A 19,114-nucleotide genomic window follows, 5' to 3' on the forward strand; every position below is an offset into this window, starting at 1 on the left:
CCTCAACCGAGAGCACGCTGAGGCCTGCGCCGCCATCGATGAGAGTTCTGGTGACGGCCACCTGGCAGATGGTGGGGGTGCACAGCATGGGGAGCGCACCCGAGCAGGCCGAGTTGGAGGGGTGGTCCTCCGAGCTGAAGGTCAGGCCGGGCTTGGGCGCCGCCCGGTCCGGGAGAGCCTCCTGCCATGTGGAAGCGGCGCTGACCCGGCGGATGAACGGCTTGACGTGGTGACTTGTAGGCGGCGCCTGCGAGCCGCCCAGGAGGGCCGCGACGACCGGGGGTGTTGGCGTAGCATGGTGGGCGAGGAAGAGGCCGCGGAGCTCTTCCCAAGAGGCCACAGAGGCCACCGGCAGGTGGAGCAGCCATGCGCGCGGAGCGCTGGTGAGGGCCATGGGAAGCCAGTTGGCCATGACTCTATCATCACCTCCAGCTTCGAGGATGGCCTCCTCGTACGCCAGCAAGAAGGCCAGCGGATCAGTCGCGCCGTTGTAGCGCGGCGGCGTCGTTGGCCTGAACTTGTCCGGCCATCGTACCCGTTGTAGGGCTGGGGCCAGGGCTTGGAGCCCCCTGGCCCCCGTGCCGGCGCCGGCGGCCGGAGCGGGCGACGCTCTCCTCATCACGAGGCAGGTCGTGGTGGCGGCGGAAGGGAAAATTCTAGTGCACCCCTACCTGGCGCGCCAAATGTCGGATTTCGGGTTCCGGCTGACCCTTGAGGTTCGAACACTGGGGTGCGCGCGGAGATCTCGCCTTCTACCTACCTGCACCCCTCCGCCTCGCTAAGATCTAAGCTATGGAAAGAACAACACAAGAGACACAGGGTTTATACTGGTTCGGGCCACCGTTGTGGTGTAATACCCTACTCCAGTGTGTGGTGTGGTGGATTGCCTCTTGGGCTGATGATGATGAGCAATACAAGGAAGAACAGCCTCGCGAGGGTCTGTTCTTGGCGGGGGCGATGAACTGCTAGGAGGAGTTCAGTCACCCTTCTCTCTCTCTGGTTCGATTCCACCTATCCGTCGTTGATTCCAATTCTCTCTTCCCTCTACCCTGGAGGTGGCTAGTCCTATTTATAGGCAAAGGCCCTGGGCCTCTTCCCAAATATTGAGCGGGAAGGGCGCCAACAATTGGCCATTTTGAAGGGGAACATCTGGTACACTTATCCTGACTAAAGTTGGTCCTCGCCTGCCAAAGGCTTTGGTGGTGACGCTGGCTTGGGCTCCACAATGACTTCCTCCCTGCCGTTGGACTGGTCTTGGTCTCGTTGCACCGAAACGGGTGCCTTTGCTTGATGCTCTCACCTGCGCTTGCTCCCTTTGCACCAAAGAGGAAAGGAGGACACTGCGCGGGCTGGCGCCCGCCTGGCGCCCTTGGTCGTCATGGCTTGCGTCATGGGCACCTCGTGAGGTACCCCGCCTTGATCTCTCCGCCTCCTCGCGAGCCAGCCTAATGAGGCCGTGCCTGAGGAAGCTCCGTGTCGTCCGCCCCGTGAGGCTTGGCCCCTCGCGAGGGTCTTGGGTCTGTGTTGATGAAGATGGGCCGTGCTGGGCCCCCTTTGAGCCACGCCGCAGGCCGCAGGCAGGCAAGTCTGGGGACCCCCGTTCCCAGAACGTCGACAATCACAACCATTTTAAAAGCATGTTGGCACGTAAGGTAAACCATTATAAACTCCTAGCTAATTAAGCATGGCATGAGTAACTATAATCTCTAATTGTCATTGCAAACATGTTTCATTCATAATGGGTTGAATCAAGAACGATGAACTAATCATATTTACAAAAACAAGATAGGTCGAGTTCATACCAGCTTTTCCTCATCCCAATCATTTCATCAAATATCATCATTATTGACTTTCACTTGCACGACCAAACGGCATGGATAATAATAATGCACATGCATTGGACTAAGCTGGAACCTGCAAACATTTATTCAAAGGAGAAGACAAGGTAATATGGGCTCTTTGTTAGATCAACAATAATGCATATGAGAGCCACTCATCATTTTTGTCGTGGTCTTCTCCTCTCGACCCAAAGAAAGGAAAAATAGTTTTCAAAGAAACACACTGAAATATTTTTGGAGTTTTTTTTCTAAAGAAAGTAAAACAAGAATGAGAAAAACTATTTACACGGGAAAGCTCCCAATAAGTAAAAGAAGAACGAGAAATATTTTTGGGTTTTCTTTTAATAGAACTACTAAATAAACATGGTAAGAAAACTAAATAGAAGCTACAACTAATTTTTTGGATTTTCTTGAAGTTTTTCGAACACACAAGAAGAAAGCGACAAAAATAAAATAAACTAGCATGGATAATATAATGAAAATTATGAACAACCACAACTGGAATGAGTGTGTGAACATGAATGTAATGTCGGTGAGAAATACGTACTCCCCCAAGCTTAGGCTCTTTGGCCTAAGTTGGTCTATGCCCATGGATCAAAGTAGCCCTCCCATGGGTACTGAGGAGGATCCTGAGGGTTCCACTGGTTAGCGAGCTCCTGTGGCTCCCACTGATAAACAGACTCCTCATACGGATCAGGTGATGGTTCTGGCTCATGAATTAGGGATCGCGTCCGCTCAGAGTATGCATAAATGTCCTCGGGAAAAATGAGGTACCTGCATGAATGAATATCGAACAAAGAAGGTGCGGGCAAATTAATAATCTGACAAGTCTTTTGGCTGAATACTAGGTTATATATGAGTCTCTTGTCCTTATCATCACTAATAAAATCATGTGCTACCATACTGTTATAGTATAAGTATCTAGTGGGTAGCAACATCTCCTCTTCCTCATCGTACCTAATGGGTATCTCGAAGCGTCTAGCAAGGCGGGAGGCATAGGTACCTCCAAAGATAGGGCCTCTCGAACGGTTTAAACTCAACCATCAAGCAACAATAGCACCCAAACTAAAAGTTCTATCACGAAGTAAAGCATGGCACAAAATAGCGAGGTCAGGGGCACTAAGGCCTCCACTCTCTCCATGACCAATTAAACATCTCCCAACAAATTATGAGTAATAGCGTAAAACAGGAAAAATGTAAACTAGCCACTCTCGCTTCCGACACTCCTCTCCCTTCCCCTACGGTAACTTCATCAATAAAATCTTCCACATCTATAGGACGTGGCTCATTGATGTTGCCCTCATAAGGCAATTTACAAACCTCACAAAAATCATAAAGTGTCATCTCCTTATGCTCATCATATAAATTAAACTCTACCATGGGTGGTGATTTCCTAGCATGAAAGTATAAAATTTGCACGAAGGTATTAGTTAGTAGGAGGTATTGATCACACCTATCATGGAGGAAGTCGGTGATGCCTGCATTCTCAGCCAAATAATAGAAATCCTCATAAATTCCGGCCGCTCCCAAGAATGCATCACTTGGCCATTCACACGACCGAACCTCCATGGTGCGAGGAAGGTTATACTTGGGCTTCTTCTTCTCTTCATTTTCATTTTCCTTTGAACCCCGGCTTGAAGAGCCTCTCAACCATCTTTCCATCATTTCTTTCCTCTCACAAATTTCTGAAATTTTTAGTGACTCAAAATAAAAGTGAACAAAACTCGACAAGATTGATAGCAACTACTCATACAAAGTGTCTAGAGGCTATATCATGCATCAAAACTACTTTGGACCATATAAATTTGACATGCAAGCTCAAGAACAAGGTCACCAGAGCAACAAAGATTTGCAATATATAAAGCACTAGAACAAAAACTAATTGGACCATTGGAGGAGTCACATACCGAAGAACAATCCCCCAAAATAGTTTGCAAATGGAGCTTTACACAAGGAGATCGAAAATGGCAGCAAGATGAGCTAGAACACGAGTTTGAGCAACGGGATGATTTTTTCTAGAGGAAGACAAAGTGGATGTGTACTGGAATAAGTGAAGGAACCCACATGGGACCCACAAGGCAGGGGGGCGCGCGCAGGGGGGTATGGAGCGCCCTCCACCCATGTGGTCCACTGGTGCAGCCCCTTGGTGTGTTGTCAATGCCAAAAAATCTTAAATATTCTATAAAAAAATCATACTAAATTTTCAGGGCATTTGGAGAACTTTTATTTTTGGGGCATATTTTATTGCACGGATAATTCAGAAAATATACAGATAATAGTATTTTGCTTTATTTAATCTAAATAACAGAAAGTAAAAGGTGGGTACAGAAAGTTGTTCTTTCTAAATTCATCCGTCTCATGCCCATCAAAAGAAATCCATTAACAAGGTTGATCAAGTCTTATTAACAAACTTCTTTCGAATAACATGAAACCGGAGAATTTTTTAATAACACTAGGTTACTGCTACTTCTTGAGCTTGTGTTGGTTTTTCCCTTGAAGAGGAAAGGGTGATGCAACAAAGTAGAGTAAGTATTTCCCTTAGTTTGAGAACCAAGGTATCAATCCAATAGGAGACGACAAACAAGTCACCGAATACCTGCACAAACAATCAACAACTTGCACCCAACGCGATAAAGGGGTTGTCAATCCCTTCACGGTTACTTGCAAAAGTGAGATCTAGTAGAGATAGATAAACGCTAAAGTAAATATTTTTGGTATTTTTGGTTTATAGATCGGAAAGTAAAAGATTGAAAAATAGTAGATCGGAAACTTATATGATGGAAAATAGACCCGGGGGGCATAGGTTTCACTAGAGGCTTCTCCCAAGATAGAAAATATTATGGTGGGTGAACAAATTACTAACGAGCAATTGATAGAAAAGTGCAAAGTTATGACGATATCTAAGGCAATGATCATGAATATAGGCATCACGTCCGTGTCGAGTAGACCGACTCCTGCCTGCATCTACTACTATTACTCCACACATCTATCGACTCCTGCCTGCATCTAGAGTATTAAGTTCATGAAGAACAGAGTAACGCATTAAGTAAGATGGCATGATGTGGAGGAATAAACTCAAGCAATATGATGTAAACCCCATCTTTTTATCCTCGATGGCAACAATGCAATACGTGCCTTGGTGCCCCTACTGTCACTGGGAAAGGACACCGCAAGATTGAACCCAAAGCTAAGCACTTCTCCCATTGCAAGAAAAACCAATCTAGTTGGCCAAACCAAATTGATAGTTCGAAGAGACTTGCAAAGATATCAAATCATGCATATAATAATTCAGAGAGGATTCAAATAATATTCATATATAAGCTGATCATAAATCCACAATTCATCGGATCTCGGAAAACACACCGCAAAAAAGTATTACATCGAATAGATCTCCAAGAACATCGAGGAGAACATGGTATTGAGAATCAAAGAGAGAGAAGAAGCCATCTAGCTACTAGCTATGGACCCGTAGGTCTATGGTAAACTACTCACGCTTCATCGAAAGGGCAATGGTGTTGATGTAGAAGCCCTCCGTGTCGAATCCTCCTCCGACAGGATGCCGGAAAAAGCCCCTAGATGGGATCTCACGGGTACAGAAGGTTGCGGTGGTGAAAAAGTGTTTTTGTGGCTCTCTCTCTGTTGGTTTTGGGATATACGAGAATATATAGGCGAAGAAACTAGGTCGGTGGAGTCACGAGGGGCCCAGAAGGGTGGGGGCACGCCCTACCCCCCTGGGCACACCCTCCATCCTTGTGGCTTCCTCGTGGCTTCTCTGACTTGCACTCCAAGTCCTCTGGATGTCTTCTGGTCCAAGAAAAATCATCATGAAAGTTTTATTCCATTTGGACTCCATTTGGTATTCCTTTTCTGCGAAACTCTAAAACAAGGAAAAACACATAAACTGGTACTGGCTCTAGGTTAATAGGTTAGTCCCAAAAATAATATAAAATAGCATATTAATGCATATAAAACATCCAAAACAGATAATATAATAGCATGGAACAATTAAAAATTATAGATACGTCGGAGACGTATTAGTTACCCCAACGGGGATATGCATGCCCCCAATAATAAGTATATCATCTTTCTTTTTGACAGTAGGGAGACAAAACCTCCAATAGTAATAGTTGAAAATTTTCCAATAGAATTGATACTATGAACTTGAGGTTGTTTCTTCGAAAAGTGTACCGTATGCTCATTACCATTAACATGAAAAATGGCATTGCCTTTGTTGCAATCAATAACAGCCCCTGCAGTATTTAAAAAGGGTCTACCAAGGATGATTGACATACTGTCGTCCTCGGGAATAACAAGAATAACAAAGTCTGTTAAGATAGTAACATTTGCAACCACAACAGACACATCCTCGCAAATATCGATGGGTATAGCAGTTGATTTATCAGCCATTTGCAAAGAGATTTCAGTAGGTGTCAACTTATTCAATTCAAGTCTATGATATAAAGATAAAGGCATAACACTAACACCGGCTCCCAAATCACATAAAGCAGTTTTAACATAGTTTCTTTTAATGGTGCATGATATAGTTGGTATTCCTGGGTCTCCTAGTTTCTTTGTGTAAGGGCATATTTATCCCTAAGGATTTTGGTGATTGATGACATGGTTAGATTCTATCTTAATACTTTTCTCATAGTTGCGGATGCTTGCGAGGGGGTTAATCATAAGTGGGAGGCTTGTTCAAGTAAGAACAACACCCAAGCACCGGTCCACCCACATGTCAAATTATCAAAATAGCGACGGGAATCAAACCAACCTGATGAAAATGACTAGATGAAATTCCCGTGTGCCCTCAAGAACGTTTTGCTTATTATAAGAGATTGTTTTGGCATGTCCTTTGCTACAAAAATGACTGAGCTACCTTGCTGCACTTTTGTTACCGTTACCGTTACTTGCTCGTTATAAATTATCTTACTATCAAACTACTCGTTACCGACAATTTCAGTGCTTGCAGAAATTACCTTACTGAAAACCGCTTGTCATTTCCTTCTGCTTCTCATTGGTTTCGACACTCTTATTGAAAGGACTATGATTGATCCCCTACACTTGTGGGTCATCATTGGTCGAGGGAGAGGCAGCATCTTCGGGAGCCAGAGGGAGGGGCCAGGCGAGCGGAGCAGACCGTAAGTCGGTCTCCCGCGGTGGAACGTGACCGGGAAGTCCGGGATGGCGACACGAGTGGGGTAGGGCGAGCTCTTGCTAGCCCGCGGGGGCAGGAGATTGGGCAGGTTGGTGCAACGCCGCTAGTTGGTCGCTGGTGGTGGATGCAGTCAGGGGCGGCGGGGCTATCACACAAGGCGGCGACGACTGATTTGTAGATCTCGGGTCAGAAATCAACGAGTGGGATGCTGATTTGGCACTGCCCAGTCACCGATCAATGCCGTCAAACCACTCAAATGACTCGAAACCGGATTGAAGGTTCATTTTTAACCAGGTGGTTAGTTTGGGGCCGTAGAATGACCGGTTTTGTAGTTGAGGGTTGGATATCAAACCGTGTGGTAAGTTCAGTGTTGTAATGTGGATTTTTCTCAAACCCTATGTAAAGAAATATAAAAGTGTTTAGATCACTAGTAGCTAATCGACGGACTAAATGTCAATAGCTAATCGACTCACTGTAGATGACATGATTAGATACAACCAGCAGTTACCTTACTGTTAACCATCATGCTCCGTCACGAGGGCCAACATCTTACATGTTTTTTTAGGGAACGAGGTGTTCCGTAAAAAGAAGTCCTCCCCGATAAAAAACAGAAGGAAAAAGGGGCAAGCGATCAATTTGACAAAGGCCCTGTTTGGATCCTCTAACTTAGTTAGAGGTTAGAGTTGGTTTTTAACTTGTGACTAACCCTGAACTAACTCTAGCTTTTGTGGTGTTTGGATAAGAGGGTTAGATTGACAATAAATGCACTTTCTCAATCATTTGGCCCTCTTTTCAGCCGGATTCGTTGTGGTCGGATCTTGTGTGGCCTCCTCCCGCTCAGTAATGACATAAACAAATTATCTTTACAAATCAAGTATCAAAAACATGATAAATTTTACTTCAAGATAAATTCTCAGACTGCACCAAATTGTTGCGGCACATGGATATGATCTCATCCTCACTTGTGCTACCTCCATCATATTCTTCTTCCTCCTGCTTCAACACATGTATCAAATTGTCAACACATATCATAAAACTTGAAGGAATGTAAGCAAATGAAATTAATTCAGCCCGCAGATAAAACAAAATAGGTTCAACACAGATAATAGTTCAACACCTCACAAACACATGATAGGTTCCACATGCAACAATTTAAATAGGTTCAACATCTTAACACACACTTCAGAACTTCAGAACCCCACACGTCGAAGCCGTCTCCGTCCATCACGGGTGCTCTGCTCCAAGCTATACTACCTGCACCAGAAGAGAAGAATCAGTAGCGCATCCAGGAAGTGCTACAAGCAAGCCGAACTCAACACCGCACACGCAGCCGTTCTCTTCTCCGGAATAAGTAATCTTGTCCATGTTAACTTATGAGATACATTTCTAACTATGATTATTTATAACAGCTAGTGCATAAAAAAATGAAATTGTACCAAAATATTATTTAATGATGAAGCATTGAGTTGACCACACTATATAGATCAGCTCTTTGTTTCTTAATGCTCTAAATTTGCACAAAAACATCTGCAACAAGAGAGGAGGCTGAACATGGTGTTCTGATTCAGTTACTGTTGGTTCATTAGCTTCACACTCTGATTCAGTTAATGTTCTTCACATTCAACTCTTTTTCTTATGTAAAATGCATCAATGGTTTTCTTTTAACCATCACTGCCCATTCTGTTAACAAAAAATAGTACAAAATACCTAATCAGAAGTTCCCCCAACAAATTAGGATGCAAGAATCTAGAACAGCAAGAAATTTCCTACGGAGAGAAGGAGGGCAGACTACTCCTGCTGACTTGCTCATGCATGCATCAGCCACATGCACAACCATTGTTCTTGCTCATGCATGCACCAGCCACATGCACACAGCCGCCGCCTAGTCCTCAATCACCGGCCACTCACTCCACCCAAGCCCCAGTTGCCGGCTCCGACGGATCCAGCCGCCCCGCCGGCTCAAATCCCGGCCACGAGCCGATGCTAGAGAGATGGGCGCGTAGGGTGAGGGAGAGCACGAGTACAGAAAGCATGAACGAACTCACCTCTCGCTGGATCTCTGGTAGATGCGCCGCCACCACGCACGACAGAGAGAGAGAGAGACGACCGGTGACGGGGGAGTGGGGCGATCTTCGGCCGGAGGAGGGCGAGCGGCGGCTGGAGGAGGGCGCGCCTGGGGTTCCGCCGGCGCGGCGCTTAGGCGGCGGCGCGATGGGGAACAGGAGAGGAGTCGCGAAGGGAGGGTGCGGGACGGAGGGATCTGGTGCGGGAGGGAGATTTTTTTAGTGGGCCCCAGGAAAACTAGCCCAACTAGCACCTCTTTATCGGGATAGTTTTTTTACATGGGTTAGATCCAACTAGCTGAAACTAACCCATGTGTTTGGATCCTTTAGAGCTAGTTGAGGCCAAACTAACCAAATCTAACTCTAACTGAGGGATCCAAACAGGGCCAAAGAAAGGTGGGGCAAAATATAAAATCGCCGCAGTGACGGGCCAAAAACCATAATAAATCCACGAGGCCAGCGAGTGCGAGACACCCATCCTAAGATTGCGGCGGCCGGGGGGCGCGGCGGGCCCGTGCACTCGGTAGCGGCTGCGAGGCGCGGCGTGCCCGTGGACACCGGAGCGGCGGCCCCGGTAACTACTCGGCTTTCTCCTCCCTGTGCTGTCTGCCCCGCAATCTCTTCTCTGACTTCACTTCCTTGTCATTGGCAACTGGTGGTGCCGTGGTGGCAGCACCGTGCACAAGAGCATTGACTGAAGAGTTTACAAGGAGGTGGCGCGGTACCGGCGTGCAGCCCCTGCTCCGCTTCAATCTAGGGTTTGGCGGAGGTGGCACTGCGAGCAATCGAGGGAAAAATGAGAGGGGGCCGACGCCTTCTTGCGTTTTTGCCACGGTGGGGATTGCAGTAGCGACCAGGGTGGTGGCGACGACCAGGGCCCCTGCTCCTGGCTGCGCAACAGGAACAAGCGATTGGCTGCCAAGGTGATTCTCCGGGCGAAGAAGCCACCAAACCATCCCTTTTCCTGTATGTCTATGTGCCCCCTAGCTCTGCTGAACTACGTCTTTTCAGATTTGTGGCTTTTCAATTTTTTAAATATGTGCACTTATAATTTTCTCAGTCTTCTCCGATTTGCACGTGTCCACTCTTTCATATAAGATGTAACATGCCATGACGTTTCACTGCCATGTTGCTAGAATCATGCATTACAAGACACTGAATTTGTACCATTATAGGCAATTATAGCATAGTTGTTTAAACCCACAGTAAGAACTGAGAAGAACACATGATGGCTGGTATATGCATTCAGTATCATATATAGTAGTATATGGGACATGCTTATGTCACCATGCTGGATGTCTTATATCTGGGGAAATCAAGTAGACAATATTGATTGATATATTCTTGCAATGCTGTTAACTGAGTTGCTTCTTGGGAAGGTCAGCTTCTGTTTATGACTTTTTGTCTACCGTCATGCTATTCAGGGGTGCAGTTGTTGCTCATCGCCATATACCTTCTGTAATCCCATCTTCTACAATCTTCGCGCTTACGATCACTGCCACCTCCTTTCTTAGCCAGCACGGAGGCAGCTGTGGTTGTCTGATACGAGGCGGTATGCTCCCCGAATCTGCTCAGTTATGTTCTTTTTGTTTGCCCTGTACATCATATTAAACATAGTGTTTCTAAACGGCTGTCTTTCCTTTTTCCTGTTGCCAGATGGCTGCTGCACCAAATGCCTTCTCGGCTCATTTGGAAAAATGGATCGTTCAGCAGACCAAGGATTCCATATTTTTTGTGAATATCTCTCCTAATTTGGACTTCAAGAGTAAACTGGAAGATCTTATGGAGAAAGCCAAAACTGTGCCAGTGGGGGAAAGAGCAGAGGCGCTGAATCCGAAAGGCAAATGTGCCACTGGGTCTGTTGTCGAAGTTAGAACAAGGGAGATCATTATCTTATCAAGTGCCCATCTCATGGAGCATGTCTACACAGTTTCAAAACCTCTTTCTGTTCGTCTTGCCAAAACGTATTTCCATACAGATGTCCTTTGTGACCACTATGAGGTTAGTTTCAGTCGACCTGGGCAACATACACATACTAAAAGGAAGTATGCCTCAGCTACAATTATTGGCATAGATTGTGAACAGGACTTGCTCCTCATCTCCGTGCCACGAGTGAATCTGAAGAACTTGGATAGTGACTGCAGCGTCAGCCATCCTCCTCTTACCTTCAGTTCAGTCCTTCCTGTGCAACTTGATGAGTGTATTATGCTTTCGTGGCCTCCTTTGCAACACCGGACTGTGGTTAAAGGTAGTATTTGTCACATTTCAAGAGCACTCTATGATTTAGTGAAGAAGTTGGACAACCCTGTTGGGTATGGGATGAGGCTCCTGCAAGTAACAATCGCGAGTGAAAACGGGAGCTCTGGAGCTCCACTGCTGGATGGAAGAGGAAAGGTCATTGGAATCCTACATGGAGGTTCGGGAGGCCCATTCTCTTACTTTGTCAAGCTTCGTCACATCATACCGTTCCTGACAAAACATGGCATAGTTGCGCGTAAGTTATCACATTTTTGTTCTAATTTTGTGTACTTTTGTCAAGTTGTAAATATTGTTGACAATAACCTGTGCATAATATTCAGGTCAGGGTTAGTGATCCATCCATGATCATTTCTGTGTAGAGGACTTGCCAGGTCCACTACTATTGCTGGTAAGTTATCCATGTCTTCTTACCCTGCAATCCATCACGCTTACATGTGGCTAGGTATTCCTATTCTAGTTGGCTCTTTCCTTATGTTGTTAATTGGTGGTGTTATAAAGCAAAATCTATATATCTGTAGGGAGGTTGTAATTTTTTTGTAGCACATCTTGCGTATGTGAATACCACCTTGTGTTTGAGGGGAACCGTGTGAACACTTTGCTGCAGATGGACTAGAACTGTATGAACTTAGTTCTGTCGATCATCCAACATAGAGTAATGGTCTATAGAAAAAATGTTATGTTCCCTTGAAAGCTGACATGGCGGTGACAAAATAAATTTCTTACTATACAGCTCAGAGTGAACATAATAAAAGGGATATGTACAAAATAAAGAGTGATTGATATACGATTGCAATACCTGCAGCACGGGTACATTGTTGTTGCCTTGCAAAGCAGTGGTAAAATATTCTTTAGCGTAGAACTTTTTGAGTTTAAACTTTGCACTTGAGCTATAAGGCAACTGATCATCCTAAAAAGCGTATCAAGCCTGTAGAGAAAAATTAAAGGTAGAGAAAAGATTCACCCATATTAGAGAAGAAAAGTCACTCTTGATGAGGCATTACAGCAAAAACGTTGTGGATGAGTGTCACAAAGATATGCAATGCTCTGACCTAAATGCTACAGCCCTCAACCCAGGTTTAATCATCTTTAATTGGAAACAAATATCTAATCCAAGTAAATGGTATGCATATATTGTTAAGAATGAAACTAATACTTCATTAGGAAGTCAATTCTGGATTGTTCAAACTGACATTAGAGATAAAGATGAGGAAGAGGGAGCGGTTTCCATACCTGATTTCCTTCTGCTATGGCCCCATTGACAGCGTGTCCCGTCAGTTAGAGCAGAGAATAGGGTGACTCTGTAGAGTGCTTGGATCCCGTGGGTGGTGCGGAGGGGGCCAGAAGGTACAGCAGAACCCACCAAGCGAAAGTGCAAAACGCCAGTCTTTTTCGCAGTAATGATGCACGTGCAAACTCTGGATTTTTCCTGCAAATAATAAGTGTAAGCGCTTGATTCATGGGACAGTTTAGGACAAGGTGAGGCACTGAGAGGAGAGGAAAAACGGATAACTTCAATGTTTGGAGGCCATACGGACTAGTCTGTGATCTGTGGCAGGGTATTCTTTCTTTAATCAGTTACTCTAATTGGCTCATTTTGTATGTTGTGAACTGGTGGACTTCGAAGGGAAGTCTATGGGAATGCCGTAATCTTTGTAATATAGTGAATGCCACCCTTAGATGGACTGTATGAACACATTATTGCAGATGGTTAATCGATTCATTTATTTAACTTTTGTTAGAAATTTTATAAGAATGGGAAAACAGCATAAGATACTAAGAAAAAAAATATTTGGCAATAGTGGTCGGACCCTTCCCTGGACCCTGCGCAAGCGGGAGCTACATGCACCAGGTTGCCCTTTTTTTTTATCCTTCATATTAATCTGGAAAGGTTGATTGTTAATTTTCCGTGTCCATTAAACATAATCTGCAGTTGCTTTAAATTATATTTGATTTCCAGTTTCTCTTCTAACTTTGTTCTACTGTAGTTTCTTGACAGCAATGTTGGTTCAACTGCTTCCTTGGCAAGTACTAACACAAATGGAGACCCTCCAGCAGTTCATGAAGTTGGAGCCAAGTCATCTATCCGTTGGCAAACACTATCCTAAGTTGCTATCTGGTTTAAATCCCATGGTTCTCTTCACAACTATTAAGCTTTATCACAGCTGAGAAACTTTTGACGTATACCTGCTGAAAACTACTCGTACATGTTAGCATACACTACCTGACGCTTCTGTCTGATCTAAACCGAGCTCTGCCTCTGTTAATAGTTGAGTTTATGATGAGTTACCGGGTCCACAAGGCCAACCTTAGGCATCGATGCTATTTTGCTTCAGATATGATTTCCTGCATGGCCCAGTTTCTTTTGCTGGGTTTGATCTGAATGGAATCCGTGTTGGTATTGACTTGGAATGATTTATGTATTTATTCATAGCAAATGTCAGGGGAAAAACATGAAAGTTGCGGGCGAATATAACCCCTTCGATGTCTTCCTGTCTAGGTCCGAACCGCACGACCGTAGGGGCTTCACGTGCCACCCGATGCTGCAGTCCTGTGGGAGGCCTCCATGCCCAGCCGCTGCGGCATACCGTACTCACCGAGACCTCGGTCACTGCCGCTTTGGTACCACGGAACACTGCTTCCTAAAGACGGCATATGCGGGCTTGGCCTCCCGCGGCATGTAGTCGTGAATGTTACTGAAAATTCAATAATGTTACACTTATGGATGAATGCTACGGAAAGAAAGCTACAGGCTGATGTGTTGTGCTGCCATTCCGAGATTTTTCTCTGCGGGCTCCACTTGATTTCCATCGGACTAAACAAACGGCGCCACATGTGTACGTAAATTTCAATCCGTAGGCAAGCGTCCGTGAGTGTAGCATTATTGCTCAAAATTCACAGGGCAACGCATATGCCACATGTGGATCATTCTGCAACCGCTGATGGCTGATGATTAGAATAGATGTTTCGGCGGAAATTGGTTGAAAAATGGATGCAAATTCTTCTATTTTGCGATCAAATTAAAGAGCTTTATTCAACAAAAGTGTTCCTTGGGCAATCAACCAACAGGCCAGTTACCAGTGAACTGGGAGTTTTGTCGAGCCAACTTTCAGTCACATTCAGAATGCTACATGCTGAATCTCAAATACAAAAAAGAAAAAAACTAGCTCTCCTATTTCTTCTAAGATAGGGGCCACAATTGAACAGGAAGTGTTGCAGTGTTTCAGAGTGTCACCAACTCCAGCCAATCCTCTTCCGTTATCACATGCGATAAGCCTCGTAGTCTTGCAAAACGGGCTCCTTCTCGCACCGACAAAGCTTCAACGATCAGTGGGTCTGATATACCCATGAATGTTTTGCACCAGGCTCCCAAGAGTGCCGCCGAGGAGCATGCAACGCCACCCACACCCCTTCCATCAGCAATATTGAGTGCGCCATTGGTCGTGATCTTGATCACCCCTGGTTCCGAAGGCCGCCAGCCATGTCCTAGCAGAACCATGGGCAAGTTTCGTGGTACTTCAAGAAGGGCAAGGGCCTCCTTGGTAGCTCTGAGAGCCGCTGTCAGGTCCCTCCCTTCTTCTCCATGCATAATGCGGTTGCGAGAGTGCCAAATCGTCCACATAATGGTGATTATCTTTGCTCGATCTTCTTCTGCAAACGGAGTGTCACATAAAATATCCCGAGCCCAAGAGTCCGGGTGTAGCCGAGGTAATCTGATGCTGAACCAAGAACAAGCTTCCTCCCAGAAGCGCATCGCGTGAGAACAATGAATGAGGGTGTGCATGAGATCTTCCTCCCTTGCTAAACAAACATTGCATCTGCCAATGACCATCATATGAGGGTGTTTTATAGTGCGCTTGTCAGGAAGGATCCGTCGCAGTATGCTCCACCAAAACACACGCACTTTTGGGATAACTTTGAGTTTCCACATAGCATTCCACAATGTTGTTCATCTCCTGAGGTTCCGGTAGCTGTCCCTTCTTCTAGAGCATGACGCTCGTTTTGAGTCACTAGAGCATGGTACGCCGATTTAACAATATAATTTCCTGATGTCTCAAAGGCCCAAGCATAGAAATCATCACCACCCCTCGCGTGATGGGTATATTAAGGATTGCATCCGTGTCCAAGGCAATGAAAGTTGATCGAACAAGCTCTTGCTGCCACGACCAATTCTCTGAATCAATGAGGTCTGAAATAGATTGGACAGTGGTGTTCGGTGGCTTCATCATAGGACACATAGAAATTGTCTCAGGAATCCATTTGTCTACCCAACCATCGACGGAAGTCCCGTCTCCCACTCTTTTAATCAAGCCCGCCTTCAGAGCTTCTCTGCCAGCTATGATCGCCCTCCAAGTTGCAGAAGCAGACATAGGGACGGTTGCATGCATAAAATCCGTGTCAGCGAAGTAGTGGCCCTTTAAAACGCTTGCACATAGAGAATTTAGATTAGTTAAAAACCTCCACTCGTGCTTCCCAAGTAGTGCAAGATTGAACTGATAGGGTTCTCGAAAACTCATGCCCCCCTTACACTTCGATGTCGCTAGGTTTTTTCACGACACCCAGTGCATCCCGTTCTCGTCAAGAGAGTTGCTGATGTAGGGTGGAACCCTAGACCACCGATCTTTCACGAAAGGAGTGGATCCCAACTAAGAACACGAAGAACACAAGGGGAATCACAAGGGAAAACACAAGAGGAACTCTAAAACCAACAAGATACAGTCACACATATGCTAGATCCTCGGAACACGAGAGGAGATACAAGATCCAAATCCAACAAAGGACTATACAAAGGGTAACTGGTTCTTCTCCGTGAGAGGTCTTGAAGGGGCCACCCAAGAGGGGGTCTTGAATCCAACGTGGATCGTCTCCGTAGAGGGGCCGTGGTCTCTCTCGAGGAGCGGATCCGTATGGATGAGCAATGCTCTATCTCACATATGAGCTAAACCAATGCTAACCCTAGAAAGAGGGAGGAGGAGGAGTATATATAGTCTAGGGGGGGAGAAAGGGTACATGGGCCTCGGCCCTTTACTGTGCGCAGACAGACGGGGCCGGATGTCCGGGCCTTCGTGAGGGGCCGGATGTCCGGGCTGAAAGGGTTCAGCCTCGGGCATGTTCTGTGATGGGGGCCGGATGTCCGGGCTTTCGGGCCGGATGTCTGGGCTGCGGCCGGGTGTCTGGGGCCTGTAGACTTGGCCGCTGGCTCCTTGGCGCTGGTGACGTCTCTAGGGGCCGGATGTCCGGGGTCCTGGCCGGATGTCTGGGTCCTGGAAGTTGCACTTGACTCTTTCCGATGATTCTCCCCGTCCATGAACTTGTCGGATTGTCCTTCTTCATGAGCATCTCCAGGAGGGTCCTCTTGACACCTAATCATGCATAGCATATTGGACTTTGGTAGTAGCCATGTCTTGAGTGCATCATATGTGATATCACTAAGGAAGGAAGTCACCTCGTTCTCGAGAGCTCTAGCTCGTGCTCGTGTCATAGGTCCTCTTGGCTCTTGATGAGACGATGGTAGTGAAGGAAATATACCCTAGAGGCAATAATAGAGTTATTATTTATTTCCTTATATCATTATAAATGTTTATTATTCATGCTAGAATTGTATTAACCGGAAACTTAGTACATGTGTGAATACATAGACAAACATAGTGTCACTAGTATGCCTCTACTTGACTAGCTCGTTAATCGAAGATGGTTAAGTTTCCCGGCCATGGACATGAGTTGTCATTTGATTAACGGGATCACATCATTAGGAGAATGATGTGATTGACTTGACCCATTCCGTTAGCTTAGCACTTGATCGTTTAGTATGTTGCTATTGCTTTCTTCATGACTTATACATGTTCCTATGACTATGAGATTATGCAACTCCCGTTTACAGGAGGAACACTTTGTGTGCTACCAAACGTCACAACATAACTGGGTGATTATAAAGGTGCTCTACAGGTGTCTCCGAAGGTACTTGTTGGGTTGGCGTATTTCGAGATTAGCAATTGACGCATTTTACGAAATTTGGCAGATGGATAAACAAAACTGCATTCCTTAATGGATTTATTAAAGAAGAGTTGTATATGATGCAACGAGAAGGTTTTGTCAATCCTAAAGGTGCTAACAAAATATGCAAGCTCCAGCGATCCATCTATGGACTGGTGCAAGCATCTTGGAGTTGGAATATACGCTTTGATAAGTTGATCAAAGCATATAATTTTATACAGACTTGCGGTGAAGCCTGTATTTACAAGAAAGTGAGTGGGAGTGTTGGGGATATGACTATTTGTGTAAGCCGTCCAGGAGGGGCCGGGTTACGCAGATAGAGGCTTATCAGAAGCCCAAGACCAAGGCATGAAGATGGCGGTTCACTAAAAGGCCTAAAGGCCTACAGGCGGCTTAAAACCCATAGAGATAAACCGCCATGATGGCATGACTTGTATTGTAAGGTAGAAATAACTAGTCACCGAGCCGAACACTGTTTATGAGCCGGCCGGGACTCTGCAAGTCGCAGGGCGCCAACCCGTGTATATAAGGGGGCGACCCGCTGGCGGCTTAGGGCAGAAAACAACTGATCGAGAGCCAGGCATAGCGTATCTCGCTCCTTGGTCATCGAAACCTCAAGCAATACCAACCCAACTAGACGTAGGCCTTCCTTCACCGTAAGGGGCTGAACTAGTATAAACCTCTCGTGTCCTTTGTCCCGATTAACCCCTTTAAGCTTCCTAGTTGCGATGGCTCCACGATTAAGTCCTTGCAAGAGGACATCTGCCGTGACAAACTGCCGTGACAAAACCACGACAGTTGGCGCCCACCGTGGGGCCAGCGCATAGTGGATTTGAGTTCTTAAAGGGCAGCTTCGAAGGGCTCAAGGGATACACGGTTGGCCGGATGACCAAGAGTCGTCGCGGCAAGATCTACATCGACGACGAAGGCTGGGGCCCCAACGCCGGCTCAATTGAGTACGGGTACCGGGTCCCCTTTGGCGGAATTCACGTCTTCATCGGCCGGATCGGTGAGCCGGGCCCTGAGCCGGACAACTGCACCGACCTCATCGAGACGGCTCAGCGTGCGAGGCCCGCCCGAGCTCGACCCGTCGTGAAGCGTGCCTTTGTGGGTTGCATCCACGGAGGTGAACTTTCTGAAGGATCTGAAGGTGATGGTGAGCCGGCCATCCTCTCTGACGGTGAGTCGTCCGCCGGCTCAACAGATTCACTGTATCAAGTTCAAGATGGCGTGCTTGGGGGCTGTTCCGATGGCAGCACTATTCCGGACCCCTCAGAGTCACCAAACTGGGCAGGAGTCTTCATAGCTGGCACTCAACCCGGCCAAAATTCTACGGCTTCGGCGGCAATAACGTTCGGGTTAGGAGCAGCCGGGGCAGGAGGCCCTGTGCGCTCACCGGCTCAGGTGCTGATGGATCTCATGGATAAACTTACGGCCCTGTTAACTGCCACCGTCATCCCTGCGAACCAGTCTGAGCATGAGGCAGAGGTGGCACAGGTTCGTAAGGAAATTGCTCGGGCCAACGAAACCTTAGCAGCTGAAGATACTAGATTGGCTACAGAGCGGGCGGCTTTGGACGCACGGGCGCAGCAGCTTCAGACAGAGGCTTTTCAGCTCAATATGAGCCTGAACGCATCTAATGAGGTAATGAGGAGGAGACATTAGAAAACTCAGTCCCGTTTACCTCAGGTTTATGATCCTCGGTATCTCTTTGCTACACCCGGAGCCGGCCCAAGTAATCTGCCGGGTGCAAATCAGTTTGACATCCGGAGCGGGAGGCCCGGTCCAGCCTCAGGTGAGGCGCCTCT

General features: G+C 46.4%; 1 long non-coding RNA gene across 2 annotated transcripts; it reads left to right on the top strand.

Annotated features, from left to right (window-relative positions):
• Positions 1 to 9,494: 9,494 nt before the first annotated feature.
• On the top strand, positions 9,495 to 13,608 carry LOC119332188. Of its 2 annotated transcripts, none has more exons than XR_005160850.1 (6): positions 9,495 to 9,630; positions 9,730 to 10,022; positions 10,481 to 10,608; positions 10,713 to 11,550; positions 11,636 to 11,703; positions 13,301 to 13,608. It is a non-coding gene; the product is annotated as an uncharacterized LOC119332188 (long non-coding RNA). The 2 variants fall into 2 exon arrangements; XR_005160849.1 differs by having other exon boundaries at positions 9,730 to 9,979.
• The last annotated feature ends 5,506 nt before the right edge of the window (positions 13,609 to 19,114 follow it).

This window comes from Triticum dicoccoides, chromosome 7A (assembly GCF_002162155.2).
Source record: "Triticum dicoccoides isolate Atlit2015 ecotype Zavitan chromosome 7A, WEW_v2.0, whole genome shotgun sequence".
Taxonomy (NCBI): domain Eukaryota; kingdom Viridiplantae; phylum Streptophyta; class Magnoliopsida; order Poales; family Poaceae; genus Triticum; species Triticum dicoccoides.